The sequence below is a fragment of the Lathyrus oleraceus genome, chromosome 1, assembly GCF_024323335.1.
Source record: "Lathyrus oleraceus cultivar Zhongwan6 chromosome 1, CAAS_Psat_ZW6_1.0, whole genome shotgun sequence".
Lineage (NCBI taxonomy): Eukaryota > Viridiplantae > Streptophyta > Magnoliopsida > Fabales > Fabaceae > Lathyrus > Lathyrus oleraceus.
In genome coordinates, this window is record NC_066579.1 from 183622190 (window position 1) to 183637798 (window position 15609).

The following is a 15609-nucleotide window of genomic DNA, read 5'->3' on the forward strand; positions in this document are numbered from 1 at the left end:
ATGATTCAGGAGAAGATGAGGAGTGCTCAAAGTCGTCAGAAGAGTTATCACGACAAGAGGAGGAAGTCACTTGAGTTTCAAGAGGGAGATCATGTGTTTCTTCGTGTTACTCCGATAACTGGGGTTGGTCGAGCTTTGAAGTCGAAGAAGTTGACACCTCGATTTATTGGTCCTTATCAGATTTTGGAGAGGATAGGGGAGGTAGCCTATCGTATCGCTTTACCGCCGTCACTTGTGAATTTGCATGAGGTTTTTCATGTGTCTCAGTTGAGGAGGTACATTCCTGATCCGTCGCATGTGGTCCAAGTAGATGATGTACAGGTGAGAGATAACCTGACTGTTGAAACATCACCTATGAGGATCGAGGATCGAGAGTTGAAGCAGTTGCGGGGTAAAGAGATTGCTTTGGTAAAGGTAGCTTGGGTAGGACCAGCAGGTGGCAATGTGACTTGGGAACTTGAGAGTCAGATGAAGGAGTCTTATCCAGAGTTATTCGCTTGAGGTATGTTTTCGAGGACGAAAACTCTTTTAGTGGGGGAGAGTTGTAACACCCCGATAAAAATATGATAATTATTTAATTTAAGTTAATAGTATATTTATTAATTTAATTAAATAATTGGATTATTATTGGAATTATTATTATTGGAATAAAGTTGGAATCAGTAAAAAGTCCCATTTGGTAAAAAGGGTTTTTTTCACGTGAAAAGGGAGAAGCACAGAAAAATGGAGAAAGGGCAAAGAGGAAGAGCAAGAGAACAAGGGTCGGAGAAAGGGAAAAGCTTGAAGCTAAAGGATTGCCGGATTTACTCAGGTAAGGGGGGTTTATCGTCGTTTAATGGGTATTATGGGTTAACATGTACTGGGTAGTGATAAACCATTGAATCGACTCTAATTAGAATGATGAATGCTGAAATTTGTGAACTTTTGGATGAATGAGATATGAGTATAATTGAAGAAATTCGTAGGAATTGGATGTAAGAAGATTAGAGAGTGTGAAATTGAATGTGTATGATCTGTGTTAGACAATATGAGTGAATGTTGTGTAAAAATTGGACTGTGGAAGGTTGGATCTGAGAAATCTCGTAGCAGAGAAAACCCATAGCAGATCTGGAATTGTGGTTTCTGGTCATACGCGTATGGCACTAGGCAATACGCGTATGAGATGGTCTGGAGGGAAGGGATCTGGCGCTGATACGCGCCATACGCGTGTATTACGCGTAGCCTGTGAGTGGTACGCGTATGGGGTGAGGCCATACGCGTATGGAGGAAGAAGACGATGTTTTAAACGTAGTTTTGTCTTTGTTGGTACGCGTATGGGAGAAGTGGTACGCGTAGCATACGCGTATGAGACAGGTAATACGCGTATGGGCTTGGCTTGGAAATGGGCCATACGCGTATGGGCATGAGGCATACGCGTATGGGCAGAAGTTTGTTTTCTTTTGAGCTGTTGTTGTGCAGTTTTGGTCGTTTCAGCTGAATGATGTAATTTAGCTGATGTGTGATATAGTAGGGATCATTTCCCGTTGTTTTGAGCAGTATAGGTATTAGTAGAGTGTGCTAATACTGTGATTTATTATTTGGCATGACATGACGTGATTATGTGATAAATGTGCTGATGGTGTATGATGGTATGCATAATACTGTGAATATATCTATTATGTATGCAATTGTGGATTGTTGTTGATGTTTGCATGCTAGGTGATTTGGCGTGCATAACATGGCCTTTATGGTGGTAGCTAATTCCCATGGTGAGGAATTAGTGAGTTGTTTATGGCTTAGAGTGTGAGCATATGTCCATTGTGAATTGTTGTTGATGTTTGCATGCTAGGTGATTTAGCGTGCATATCATGGCCTTTATGGTGGTAGCTAATTCCCATGGTGAGGAATTAGTGAGTGAGTCACTAGGTCTCAAATGAGTGGGACTAGTGAGCTTGGTAGCCGTATCTGGGTTTGATCGGTGAGGTTGAACTATGTGTTCACGAATAGTCGGTATCGCATGCATTGAGTCTCATTTCATAATGTATGCATGGCGTATAATATGAATGGATGTATTCCAATATTATACGTGTGTTTTGTGTTGGGTTGAGTATGATTATGATTTTGAGTTGATGTTGTCGTTGCTGAATGTGTGATCTGATTAGGGTGATAAAATGTGTTAATTTACTTAGCATTACATGATATTTTATAATGCTTATTATATCGATTGAGGAACTCACCCTTACAACTATGTTTCAGGTAGCGAGCAGTGATTGAGTAGAAGCTAGTGCTTGGAGTCTAGTGTAGTTCCTTAGTGGGTCATGCTCTGGTATATGTAACATCGGGAAGGGATGTTTTACCTTGTTTTTATTTTGGTGGTTGAACAATTTTACATGTAATGTGTTACATGGATTTGCATGTTGTTAGATTTATATCCGCTGCGCATTGTGCAATATCTTATTTTGATTAATAAATGAGCATGACAAACTATTTTGGTGAATGGTGTGAAGTGTCAAGTGTGACACCCTTAATTGCATATCTACTCTGATTTATATTTTGTTGTTTTAATTAATTATTGGGGTATTTAAGAAGGGTGTTACATAATCAATTTAAAAGAAATGACGTTTGGGAACTTGTCCCTCGTCCGCGAGATCATCATATCATAGGCACTAAGTGGGTTTTTAGAAATAAGCTTGATGAAAACGGAGTGATTACTAGGAACAAGGCACGTTTAGTAGCACAAGGGTATAACCAAGAGGAGGGCATAGACTATGAGGAAACTTATGCTCCAGTTGCTCGCCTTGAAGCTATACGTCTTTTGCTTGCCTATGCGTGTTCTAAGGATTTTAAGCTTTACCAAATGGACGTAAAGAGTGCTTTTCTTAATGGTGTCATAAATGAAGAAGTATATGTTTCACAACCTCCTGGTTTTGAAAATGCTGAAAATCCAGATCATGTTTACAAATTAAAACGAGCTTTGTATGGTCTTAAACAAGCCCCTCGGGTTTGGTATGAAAGGCTTAGCAAATTCCTAATTGATCATGGATACTCAAGAGGTAAGGTGGACAATACTCTCTTTATTAAACACAAAGGGAAGCACATTCTTTTAGTTCAAGTTTATGTCGATGATATAATATTTGGTTCAACTAATATACACTTGGTCGAAGAGTTTTCTAAGGTTATGCAGGGTGAATTTGAGATGAGTCTAATGGGGGAGCTAAACTACTTCCTAGGACTGCAAATAAAGCAACTTGATGAGGGTACAACAGTATGTCAAACAAAATACTGCAGAGAACTACTCAAGCGCTTTGGAATGAATGACTCAAAATCAATTGACACCCCAATGCCTACTAACGGAAATCTAGATAAGGATGAGCATGGTAAGTGTGTAGATGTCAAAAAGTTCAGAGGTATGATTGGATCTCTCTTGTATCTTTCTGCTTCTAGACCTGACATCATGTTTAGTGTTTGTATGTGTGCACGCTATCAATCAAATCCTAAAGAATCGCACCTAAAAGCGGTGAAGCGCATATTTAGATATCTTCACGGAACACCTAAATATGGGCTTTGGTATTCCAAAGGAAGTGATTGTAGTTTAGTAGGGTACTCCGATTCTGATTTTGCTGGCTGCAAATCAGATAGGAAAAGCACAAGTAGTACATGTCACCTGTTTTCAAATTCCTTGGTAAGTTGGCATAGCAAAAAGCAGGTTTCTGTGGCTTTGTCAACTGCAGAGGCAGAATACGTTGTAGCCGGTAGTTGTTGCGCTCAGATTTTATGGCTGAAGCAGCAACTACAAGACTTCAACATTCAACTCAAATGTATTTCTATAAAATGTGACAACACTAGTGCCATAAACCTTACTAAAAACCCTGTTTTACACTCACGCACTAAACACATAGAGATTAGACATCACTTTCTTCGCGACCATGTTGAAAAAGAAGACGTTGTATTTGAGCACGTTGACTCCAAAAATCAGCTTGCTGATATTTTCACTAAACCTTTGGCAACGAAACCTTTCTTCAACATTCGTCGTGAATTAGGGATCTTAGATCTTTCTCATTTGATGTCTTAAGCATGTTGCCTCTTAATTATATTATGCCTCACCTTGGTTAATAAGATTCGTCTTAGATGACACTTATCCATCACAAGATTACGCCAACAGAGGTAATATCAATCCTTTCTACAATTCTCTTACTGCTAAGTGGGTGTGTATGTTAGAACAGACGTTGATATAAATTTGAGTGCATATACTGTTTGCCTATATTGCTTGCACAGTAAAAATTTGACTTATGAATCTTTCTTGGGCATAACCATCATGACTTAGTGCATAATGCATATCCATACTGCATCAAAATTCATTAAAATCTGGTTTAGCATCAGTATGCATCGACACAAAACATGTATGCATCGATACCCATATGCTGTTTTCAATTTCTTTTAACAAACTGGTTCAGGATGCATCGATGCATCCATCGCATGTATCGATACACAAGCCTGTTATAAACAAATGTGTATAATAGGCATCGATCCATGACCATTTGCATCGACACATACTGATGCTATTTGCTTTAAATACGTTTTTTTCTCTCTCATGCATCGACACATCAGCCAACCCTATCACCTCCTATCTCAAGACTTCATATCATCTGTCCTCAAAACCCCAAAACCAGTGGCTAACCCTAATCTTCCTCATCTTCACTCTCTCTAAAACCCTAAATCTCACATCACCATGCCTCCACGCACTATTCCAGCCAGAGCAAAAGGAAAAGGAAAAGGAAAGGAAACAGCCGGTACTTCTCAGCAACCACCAGATGTTCCTTCAATTGCCTTAGACTTACTTCATCCTGCTATTGCTACAGAATTTGAGGAATCCTTCAAGACAAGGTTAGTCATGAAACCCCATGTCTTTGATAAAACAGATGCTATTCACCTGCATCTAAATGAGGTGGTTGAACTCCTACATGCACAAAGACTTGGGTCATTTCTGTCCACAAAGGATGATTACCATGAGGATTTCATCCGGGCCTTTTATGCTGGCTTACAAACTGGTAGAGGCTATATGTTCCGGTGTTCTATCGGTGTCAGAACATATACCTTTGAAGCCTCTGATTGGGAAACGGTATTTCAAATTCCGCATCCGTCGATGAATGTCAAGTCCTGGCATGACCTGCATTTCGATCCTGAATTTGACTTAAAGGACTTTACTCCATCTATCCTAAAGATAGACAGACCGCTGAGTGAGGATGAACACGTCACGTCTGGTATGATCAAGCAAACTCCGCGTATTCTTCACTGGATTATCACACACATTCTGCGTCCAACAAACAGTGGACATTCTCGGTTGGACAGGCCAAGCATACATCTTCTCTACATTCTGCAAAATAAGGTTCTCTTAAATTGGGCTAACTACTTTGTCAAACGTCTATTTTTCGTTCGAGACAACTCCAAGAATGTGGCTCTAGTGTATGCTTCTCAAATTATGAAAATTCTTAAGTTTTGGAAAGTTGCAATACCTATTGTTCCTCTCCTGTCTCCATCTGCTGCTCAAGAGTTTGACTCTTCCACTCTATCGCATATGGGATATCGGTGGGACAAGGACCGCAAATGTTTCTACTTCTTTGAAAGAAAATCCAAAACCAGAATCTACAACTTTGACGTGCCTTCGGAACGAATCCATGTTGCTGAAGAACAGCATGATGAAGAAATGCAAGATGCGCCTGAAACAGATGTGCCTCAAGCTGAGGCAAATGTTGGTTGGGGTGATTGGGTGCCACGAAGGTGGTCTCCTACCAACTACGTACCTGAACCTACAGCCCCTCCATTCTCAGGTGGTACTTCATCCTCAATACCTACTGCGGACATCACTCATATGCTTCAACAGATGGAAATTGCTAACAAAGAACGCCATGAAGAAGCACGGTATTGGAATGTACAACAATCTGAGTGGCACAAGGAGCATCGTGACTGGCATGATGAGCATACACGGATGTATCAGAATCAACACGCTTGGCACCAAGACTTAGTTAAATGGCATCAAGTTTTCTACAACGAAATGTCTGGTATTATGGACAGCTTTAGAAGCATTGAAGTTCAGAACCGATTTAGGCAATACTCCTTCATGGGCCAAAATCCAGACACAATGCCTCCTCCTCCGCCTCCACCAAGCTACAGAGATCCTACCAGAGATGATGAAGAGTCCTGTGGTGGCAACAATCCAAATTAACCCACCATCATTTCATATCACTGCATTTCATCTCATATTGCTCAAGTTTCTATTTTTGTTGCACAATATATGGTTTAGCTTATGTAATTCTTAAACTCGTTTGAATACTTAAATGCTTTTCACCTTCTGTTTATCTCTATGGTTATTGCCCTTATTCGTCATTCTTTGTGAATGATTCTTTACTTTGTGAATGATAGTCTTTTTATCAATATTTTTGCCATGCCCTGCTACAACATGCTACCTTGATAAACCTGTTTCTTCCTCTTTTTGATGTTGACAAAGGGGGAGACAATGCAGATATGCACAAACTCAGGGGGAGTATCACACATCTTGCCAAGAATTTGCCATCATCAAAAAGGGGGAGTTTGTGAGAAAATTCTTTACTTTGAATTAATTTTGAATGATAGCAAATTATGTGATCATCATACAAATGTCAGTTGTGCATTACATTACATGATACATTTGTGTTTTTATTGTGGTTTTATCCCATTCTATTGTTGCATAACTGTACATAAAGACCTACATTGACACAACTCTTAAAATAACACATAAAATCCATTTTGTGTCAGTATGCATCAACACATAAGCCTATGCATCGATACATACAGCATGTGGTATATCATAAAACTCTTTTTGTTCAGTATGCATCGATGCATACGAGTCATGCATCAACACATGAAAGGCAAAAGGCTCTATGGATCGATCCATACGATCCCTGCATCGATACATGACCAATTGAAACAGCCTGTGTATCAATGCATACGCATTAGGCATCGATACATGTTAGTGGAAAGGTCATATGCATCAATACATACAAATTATGCATCGATACATGATTAATCCATTTCACCAAAAACTCACTTATCTTACAGTATGCATCGATGCATACTCTCATGTATCAATGCATAAAGTTGTTTTGTGCTCTAACAGTTTCTGTTTTTGCTGCATATATAAGACATGTTATGACAGGAGTGGAAAATACGAATTCTTTGAGGGAAAAACAATTGAACACAAGATCAAAAAGCAGTGTTGTAGCAATTGTTGGGGAGCACATAGAAACCTGAAAGAGACTTCATCTTCTTCATCTTCTCAATCACTTTTCTTCAAGAACATCAATACATAACCATTCTTGTTCTCTGAATTAAAGATTTATCGAGATAACGTTCAGTGGTACGATCAAGGATCTAGCTGTGGTTTTCAGTGGAACGATCGAGGATCTAGCTGAGTTGAAGATTGAAGGGGGTTTCGAGGAAAAACCTACTGGTTTATCCTTCAAGAACTGGAGTGTTCTTGAAGGCTTGTGAGTCACGTTTGCAGAACAGATTCAGCCGCAGCGTTGCGTTTGGAGATCGGGGGATTTCGCAAGCAGGTCGTGGAACCGGTGAATTGTTTGCAATTTCGTGCAGGAAATTCTTGATCGTGCTCAGATCAAGTGAAGGTTCATACAAGAAGAAGTTCTTGGAATTTAGAATTCCGTCTTTGTATCACAACCTTGTATCAATGAATTCAGCAATAATTGATAATCAAAGTTCTCAATTTCGTTTGAAATTGAGAGGGAGACGTACCCACACGCGAGGACGACGTGGGGAACTTCCTTACCAAATCTCTGCGTATCGTATTCTTACCTTACTCCTCTTTACGTTTAAAACAGTTTTCGCAATTTCAGTTAGTGTGTTGTGATTGTTCCTTTTGCAAGACAGCAGTGGCAAGAAAACCTTTTTAATTAAACTCTACTGTTGTTCACCATTGATCACACACACATCAACTGTTTGACAAAATTGTTAGCTGGGTTTTATTCATTGGAAATAGACTTTAATGATAAGTGCACTCAATTAGCTAAAATTCTGGTGTTGATAGTTTCTGTCATTCTTATTCAAATCCAGCATTAAACTCGTGTGTCCGGTTTTCTAGTAGTGGTTCAGAATAGACGGAAGTCGATTCGGGACTGATATTTTCCGCCAACTTTAAAAACTCTGATAAAACTTTAAATCCGTTAAATTTTAAAGAGGTGATCTATTCACCCCCCCCCCCCTCTCGATCACTAGCCACACCGTCTAACAGATCACTTCTCCTTGGGTCATATCTCACTGTTCCCCAATTCTCTTTCCTCTTGGTCTTATCCACCGCTTCCAGGTTGGTTGTTGCCTTCCTGTCGAAGACTGCACTGCAGCGTGGGCACAACATCACTTCGGTTTTCATCCTTTGGCACCTCTTGATGAATTCCATTAAGTTTTCCTCCTCTCTAGGATACGCCAGCCTTTGGTACTCTTTCCGACGACGATCTTCACCCTCTTCGGCCTGGTCCTTCTGAGATATTTCCACCATATTTACCCCAACATTTCGTTCGTCGGCGATGCTTAATTCATTCATCTTTCTAATGAGTCTCTCTTCTTCGCCTTCGACGCCTTTTGGTGTTTGGTTGAACTCTTTCTCTGGGCAGCAGCACCAAGATATGGTCCTGGGACCATGTTTGCAACAGCATTTGTTCCAATTACTTCTGGGGTCTTCCATTGTCCTACGCAGAATCCCACTGATCACGGGCTTCGAAGGGCCGTTAGCGGCTTCCGCTTTGATTTTTGTGACTTCTTCACTGAAAGGCCCCATAGTGTTGACGCAGTTGGCGATATCACCTTTCTTCGTTTGGTCAGAATCAAGGCCTTCAGCAGCCTTGTTTTCAATAATGAGGTCTTCAGTAACCTTCTCTTTCGTATTAGGGGAATGCTCAATTGCGTCGACTGTTTCTTCATTGTTGTCTGAAGAAGCATCTCCCCGACCGCTTGGTTGGATTGTGTTGATGTCGATCTGAGAGCTTGCCGGCGCATTGTACTTCACAAGATAATCATATTTCCCACTTGGCTGTCCCAAGCGGTCCCAATTCTCCTCTTGTCGAAACTCCACATTCTCGACAGCATTGTCACCGTCCTTCTTGTCGAAACCTTCAGTAGTTTCCATTCTTTTCTGGCTTGCGAGATCATCAGCAATCTCGACCATGTTGACATTTGCGTCGAAACTTCCAGGGGCTTCCACCATTTCCAAATTGCCATCAGGAGCAACTTCGGCCTCCACCATGTTCACGATGGATGGTTCAGCGTAGTGGGCTTCGACTGCCTGCATAGGATTCGAATCGATCTTCATCTGTTGTTTTGGTTTGTCACCAAACTTCAGCCTTCCGTCACGGATAGCATTTTGAACGAGATCCCTGAAAAGGAAACAACGAGACGTCTTATGGCCCAGAAAATTATGGTATTTACAAAAACCTCTCTTTTTCTGTTGTTCCATAGGCGGTTCTTTAGCGCCTGGCGGTTTTATTAATTGACCATCTTTAACCAACAGATCGAAGATTTCGTCACATTTGGTGATGTCGAACGTATAAGTCCTTTTGGGGAACTTATCGTTGGTTTCGACTGGGTTTCCGTTCGACGGAGTTAGTACTTTGCACGAATAAGGTGGGCCTTGCTTTAGTTCTGCTAGGTCAATCTCTTGTTCGTCGAAGTTACTTGGTTCGTTTTCGTCGTACTCATCATCTTGGCGAACCCCTACATAGGCTACCCTCTCTTTTTTATTCTTATTTGCCCTGAATTTTTCGTCCCTTAACCTTTCGACCTGTCTCACTCTATCTGCTAATTGTGCCATATCCCTCAGATACTGGGTATCTAGTTTCTTCCTTATAGAATAATCTAGTCCCCCTGCGGCCATTTCGACCAACTCATGTTCTGGCACCGGGGTGAAACATCTAGCCTTTAGCAATCTGAACCTATTTAAATAACCATCTATTGGTTCGGAGTGTTTTCTCTTAACACTGGCTAATTCTTTCAGACTTATTTTTGTTTGTCCCATGTAGAATTGTTCATGGAACAGCCTTTCTAATTGGGTCCACGTGTATACCGAGTTTGCAGGCAAAGATGTAAACCAAGTAAATGCGTTTTTTGTTAAGGAACTAGGGAAATATTTTATTTTCAAATTTTCATTACGGGCTATTTCCCCTGCCTCGATCAGATAACGTGCCACATGTTCTATAGTGGACTCACTAGTGTCCCCTAAGAACTTTGTGAACTTAGGGACTTTCCACCTTGGTGGCAGTTCTTCTTGCAGAATATATTCCGATAGTGGGGATGCGTAACTAGGCCTTTGTAAACCCATGTTCATCCCATTTTGTGCCATTATCGTTTCGACCATGGCTGCCAAATTGTTTTCGACAGGCGGATTATTATACCGTATCCGTTGTTGCAATACAGCATCCGCGTCTTGGCCTCTCTGGATTACTATCCTTCTAGGCTCTTGTGGAATAGGGACTTCGACACGAGGCTGTTCGACTACATCCTCTTGGTTTCTGACGTTTGTTTGAGGATTATCCAACGGTATCTGGTTTATCGTAGGCTCTTCCTGGACCGCTACCACTGGGTTATGAATCACTTGTTCTCTGTGTCGAGTTTGAGGAACTCCAAAGAAATCAGCAATGCGCGTCATCTGCGCTGCCAATAATTGGTTTGTTTTGGTGGTGTTTTGTATTAGAGGGTTAAACACCGCTCCCATTTGTTGTGTCAACATTTGGACCATATCATGATTACTCTCATCCATTTGTTGTCTAATTACCTGCGCAGAATTATTTGTTATTGGCGGCACATAGAGTGGTTGTTGATTCAGTCTACTCATGTTTCCACCATACCCTGACCCTTGTAAGGGTGAAGACACGTTGGCCATCGAATCAGAATATATTAACGGGGAATTGTGTAAATTTGCCATTACCGAAGTTGGCATTCCGAAGGGTTGTTCCCTACCAGGCGGAGGCATGGTGAAATTCGTTACAAAAGGCCTAGAAGTGCTCCCCACCGGAGGGGGTGTCCCAACGGGCATCTGTTGTGCCCTGAAGGACGAACTAGGCGCGTTTTGCGATATCGAAACCGCTGGCATTGACCCTGTTGACGAAGGTACAACCTCTGACACAGGGACCGATCCTATATTGCCTTCTGTCGAAGAGGCAAGGTTGGATACTGGGATGGATTCGTTTGGATTATTTTGCTGGTTCGCCATTTTCCTTACTCTTGTTCTTTTAGGTATTTCTACGTCGGATACAGCTAATTTACCGCTTCTCAGTCTCATACAACGAAGAACAAACTTTGACTAGTGATTATCTAAATTTCTAGATTTCTGCACTGTCCCACTGGGCGTGCCAATTTGTTCGCTGTGAATTTTGGCGAACAACCTCTGGTTTACCAAAACTTGTAGAATTGGGTTACTTGCAGGATCAACCACACAAATCCTAGGACATGTGCAAATCTAGATGGTCTTTGAAGATGTTTAGAACGACTTTTGTATCTTTCATTTTGGCTCTCTAAATGTTTTATGTCGAAGAAATGTTGATTAAAGCGTTTAAAGAGATGTAAATTTGACGAAATAAGGTAAAATGGCCGAAAATAAACTGACGAAATGTAAAGTGTCGAAAATAAAGCGTAGAAAGGTAACAAACTGGAAAGCGTAAAGGGAAAATATAAATAACTTTGTTTTCTATGAAATATAACTTTGAAAGAAATTGGTGTTTGTTTACACATACATGTTCCAAATATGACTCTTTTCTCTCACACGAGTACTTTGAGTGTTTTCAGGAATTCTGTACAAGTAATTTTCACACCCTTTTTCCGATAACAACTACCCTATTTATATACAAATAACATAACTGTTACTAACGACCAAATCCTAAAACTGTGACACATGGCTTTCTTCCTTTCGCCAGATGCTTCCACGCGTCTTCTGCCAAACGTCACAACTCTTTTGAATTTGAATTTGTACTTTAAGTCGAAATGACGTCTTCCTTCAGGCTTTTTGTCGAATTGTCGATATACTACAATGTTCTCCATGTCTGTCAAAGGTGTCTAGCTGTAGATATCTTGTCGAAATGTCGAAACCTCCATTTTGTCGAAGTGTCGAACCATACTTATTAGCCAAACGTTTATCCCATGTTGTTATTTGTCGGAAGAAACATTTTGTACACCAAATCCCATGGCGTCGAAAACGCATGTATACAGAAAGCTAAATAGTTTGTCATAGAAAATACAATCCAAAATAGTGGAGTTATCGAATCCATTCATTATATTATTTTTAAAGTGTCTTTATTTAATTGCAAGTGGGTTCCCGTCACCATGGCTACTCAAGTAAAAACAACTTTTTTATGTGACAGACTCCGCAGACTTATCGAGGAAAATTTTGATATTCCTTCTGCTCCTTCTTCCGCAACACAAGTGTCTACTTCATATGAAGAAGTTGATTGAGACGATGTGTATGTTATTCGTAACGATCATCAAGAAGGCATATGAAAAAATTAACAAGTATTTTATACTCTTTATTCATAATTTATTGTAAGTTATAATTTCTAAAGTTATTTACTTAACAAGTATATTATTATTTGAAATTAAAGGTGTTTAAAGTCAAGACACCAAGACACCAAGACACCAAGATACTAATATTTGATGTAATTATGTGTAAATTGTAGGTTGTTTTGTTTCATTTTGGTTTTGATGTAATATACAATTTTTTGTTCTTGATGGAATTTTGTCTTTAATGTAATACAATTTTTGGTCTAATACGATTCACAAATGGGCGTGTTGTTGTTTTTTGTCTGACACGATTCAGAAAAATTTAGATTAAAAAATTGAGAATTTTGTAAAATAAAAATATATATATTTTAAAAAATAAATAATTATGCATCGATGGTTTAATACAATTGTTATTATAGGATTAGTGTTATCCAGAATAATAAACACAAAATATGGCGTCGTTGGCTATCAAACACAGAACCTATAAAGAATTTCACAACGGTTGATTAGTACAATTATTGTTATAAGTAGCACACTTTCCAGTTTACTATAACAGACAATAGATCATGGTTGTAAACTACACACTTACAATCACACCCTACCTCACTACGGTTGGTCAACCGTGATGGTAATCAATTATCAACCATTGTGAAATGTGTTTTCCGTAATAGTGATTAGACATAACCCACAAGTCAACCATCTAGAGTAAAAAGAGTATGTCATCCAAAAGACGCGTCTGATAGTGATTGTTGTACAATTGGAAGTGTACATCATTTGCTGCAGTATGATCAAGATACACTTTAAAGGACTCGGTTGACTAATTCCTTCTGAGCGGGGAAAATCTACAAGCATGTGGCATATCCTCAGTGTAGCCATCAACATATGGTCAACCGAAGATACGTGAAAAGTGTTAGAGGATTCATACCTGAAAGTGGCACATATGAATTATTAGTAATGTCGTAGAACAAATGTTATGAAAATGGTACATAAACACCAGCGGATGCAACTATATTATCGTCAATAACGAGCAACGAGCTATCATATGTCTGGTCTTTCAAAGATAACTATTAGCTAACTTGGATTACAGGTAGACCAAACAAGCAACCTCTAATTTGTACTCATGAATTCGCTCCAAGTCAGTGAAGTATTTGAGGTAACATGAGGTGACTGCCTTCTCAGAGAAGATGAAGTCGGAGATGCATGAACCTTGGAAGTTGACGCCTCTGCATCAAATGAACTAGAACATGCCATTGGTTGCAAGGGTCGTGCTCTTTCCATGCGGATCGATGCATGGTCTGACACTTTACCAAGCCTCGTTTGATCTTGGTTATTAGCCATGTTTCCATACACAAGCAATACATCGTAGAAAGGGTCAAACCCAAATGAGACACAATGAAAATCAAGTCAAAGAATGCAAATAGACAAATTATAGAAATGCACTTCCGTATTTCTGGAAAATCAATTTTTTAACAAATACATAAATGATTTTATGTATTAACCTGCAACTCAGAAAAAATGTAAAATGACAGAAATGAATGGAAATCCAACATTCTTGAAATGCATTGCTCATCTAAACTACCTATCAAACACATTGCTCAGTTAAACTACCTATCTAAACTACCTACTACACAACATAATGCTCATTTTCTATAAATGCATGTATAGAGAAATCAAATGAGAAAACCTTGAATTCAAACAACTTACCAAATGTGAGTTTGATGTTAAACACTTTGATTGATTGGATGTTGAAAGTAGAAACTTGGAAGTGAGTTGAAAGAGTTTGAGAGAGTTTAAAAGAGTATGCTGAAAATGAGGAAGGGGTGGTCTCATGCCTTATTAATTAAAGTATGTTCAGAGGTGCATTTCTGTAAGTGATACGGAGATGCATTTTTGTACTAATTTTTGAAAAAAATGAGGGTCTGGCTCACATGAATGGGTTATGTGTGAATTGGGGTGCGTTCGAAAGTACATTACCGTATTTCAAAAAGACTTTTATTTTTCTTTTAAGGTTGTTGCACACAAATTAAGAAAAATAATGACTAAAAGAATAAATATAACAATTTTACAAAATTGTCCTTAATTGTTATTGGTTACACATACGTTGTCATAAATGTAGAGTAAGATTTAATACCTGGAGAGTAGTGCAGACAAAATTAATTAGGAGTAAAACTGGTACAAATGAATTAATGTTGCATTAAAAAATTAAAACGACATTTATTTTGTGGCAAAAATTTTAGACTAAAAAGATATTATTTTGAAACAAAGGAATATCTTTATGTTCTTCGCTCAGCAAACTGGGTGCTGGTGAAGAATATCTTTAAGAATTTATCCTCCAGCTTTTTCCATGTCTGAATAGTTTCATTTGGAAGGCAAAGCAACCAATCATTGGCTCTTCCAGTTAACGAGAACCCAAATAACCTTAACTTTACTTGGTCTTCCGTGATGTCAGTTGGTCTACACATATAAGTTGTTTCGTAGAAGCGAGTAAGATGCTCCCACGGATCTCTAATTTCCTTTTGGTCGAATAGATTGTCTCTTAAACCTGAAAGCGCATAATTTTTTATATCAAAGCTAGTTGGTTTTGTCGGTATAAACCCTCTAGAAATCTGTCCTTCGTCGGTCCTTTTGCAATAATCCCCCATAGTGGGTGGTGAAGGAGAAGGACGATCCAAAACGCAGCGGAATTTAAAATTTCTCCTTTAATGATCCTTACGAATGGGCATGATCAGTGATAGAATCGTTACCTCTTGTGGTGATTGTAACCTTTGATGCAGATCTACGGAGCGATCACGAACGTTGAACGATGACAACGCCTCTACTCAGTCCACACGAACGGATTCCTTCAATCTCAGTGCTAGCTGCTACGAATGAAGGCTTTGAGTGTGTGTGTGTGAGAGAGAGAGAGAGAGAGAGAAAAACGAAATTACAACTGCACAAATGCTTATACACAAGGTTTCTATTTATAGAACCACTTGTGTGGGCTGCAAGCTAAAAAGCCCACTCAAGTGTATATGACCCATATCTTATAATATGCCAAAATCACTTAAGCGCGTGGTATCTTACCATATTTCGTATTCTACTTAAGTACACCGTACC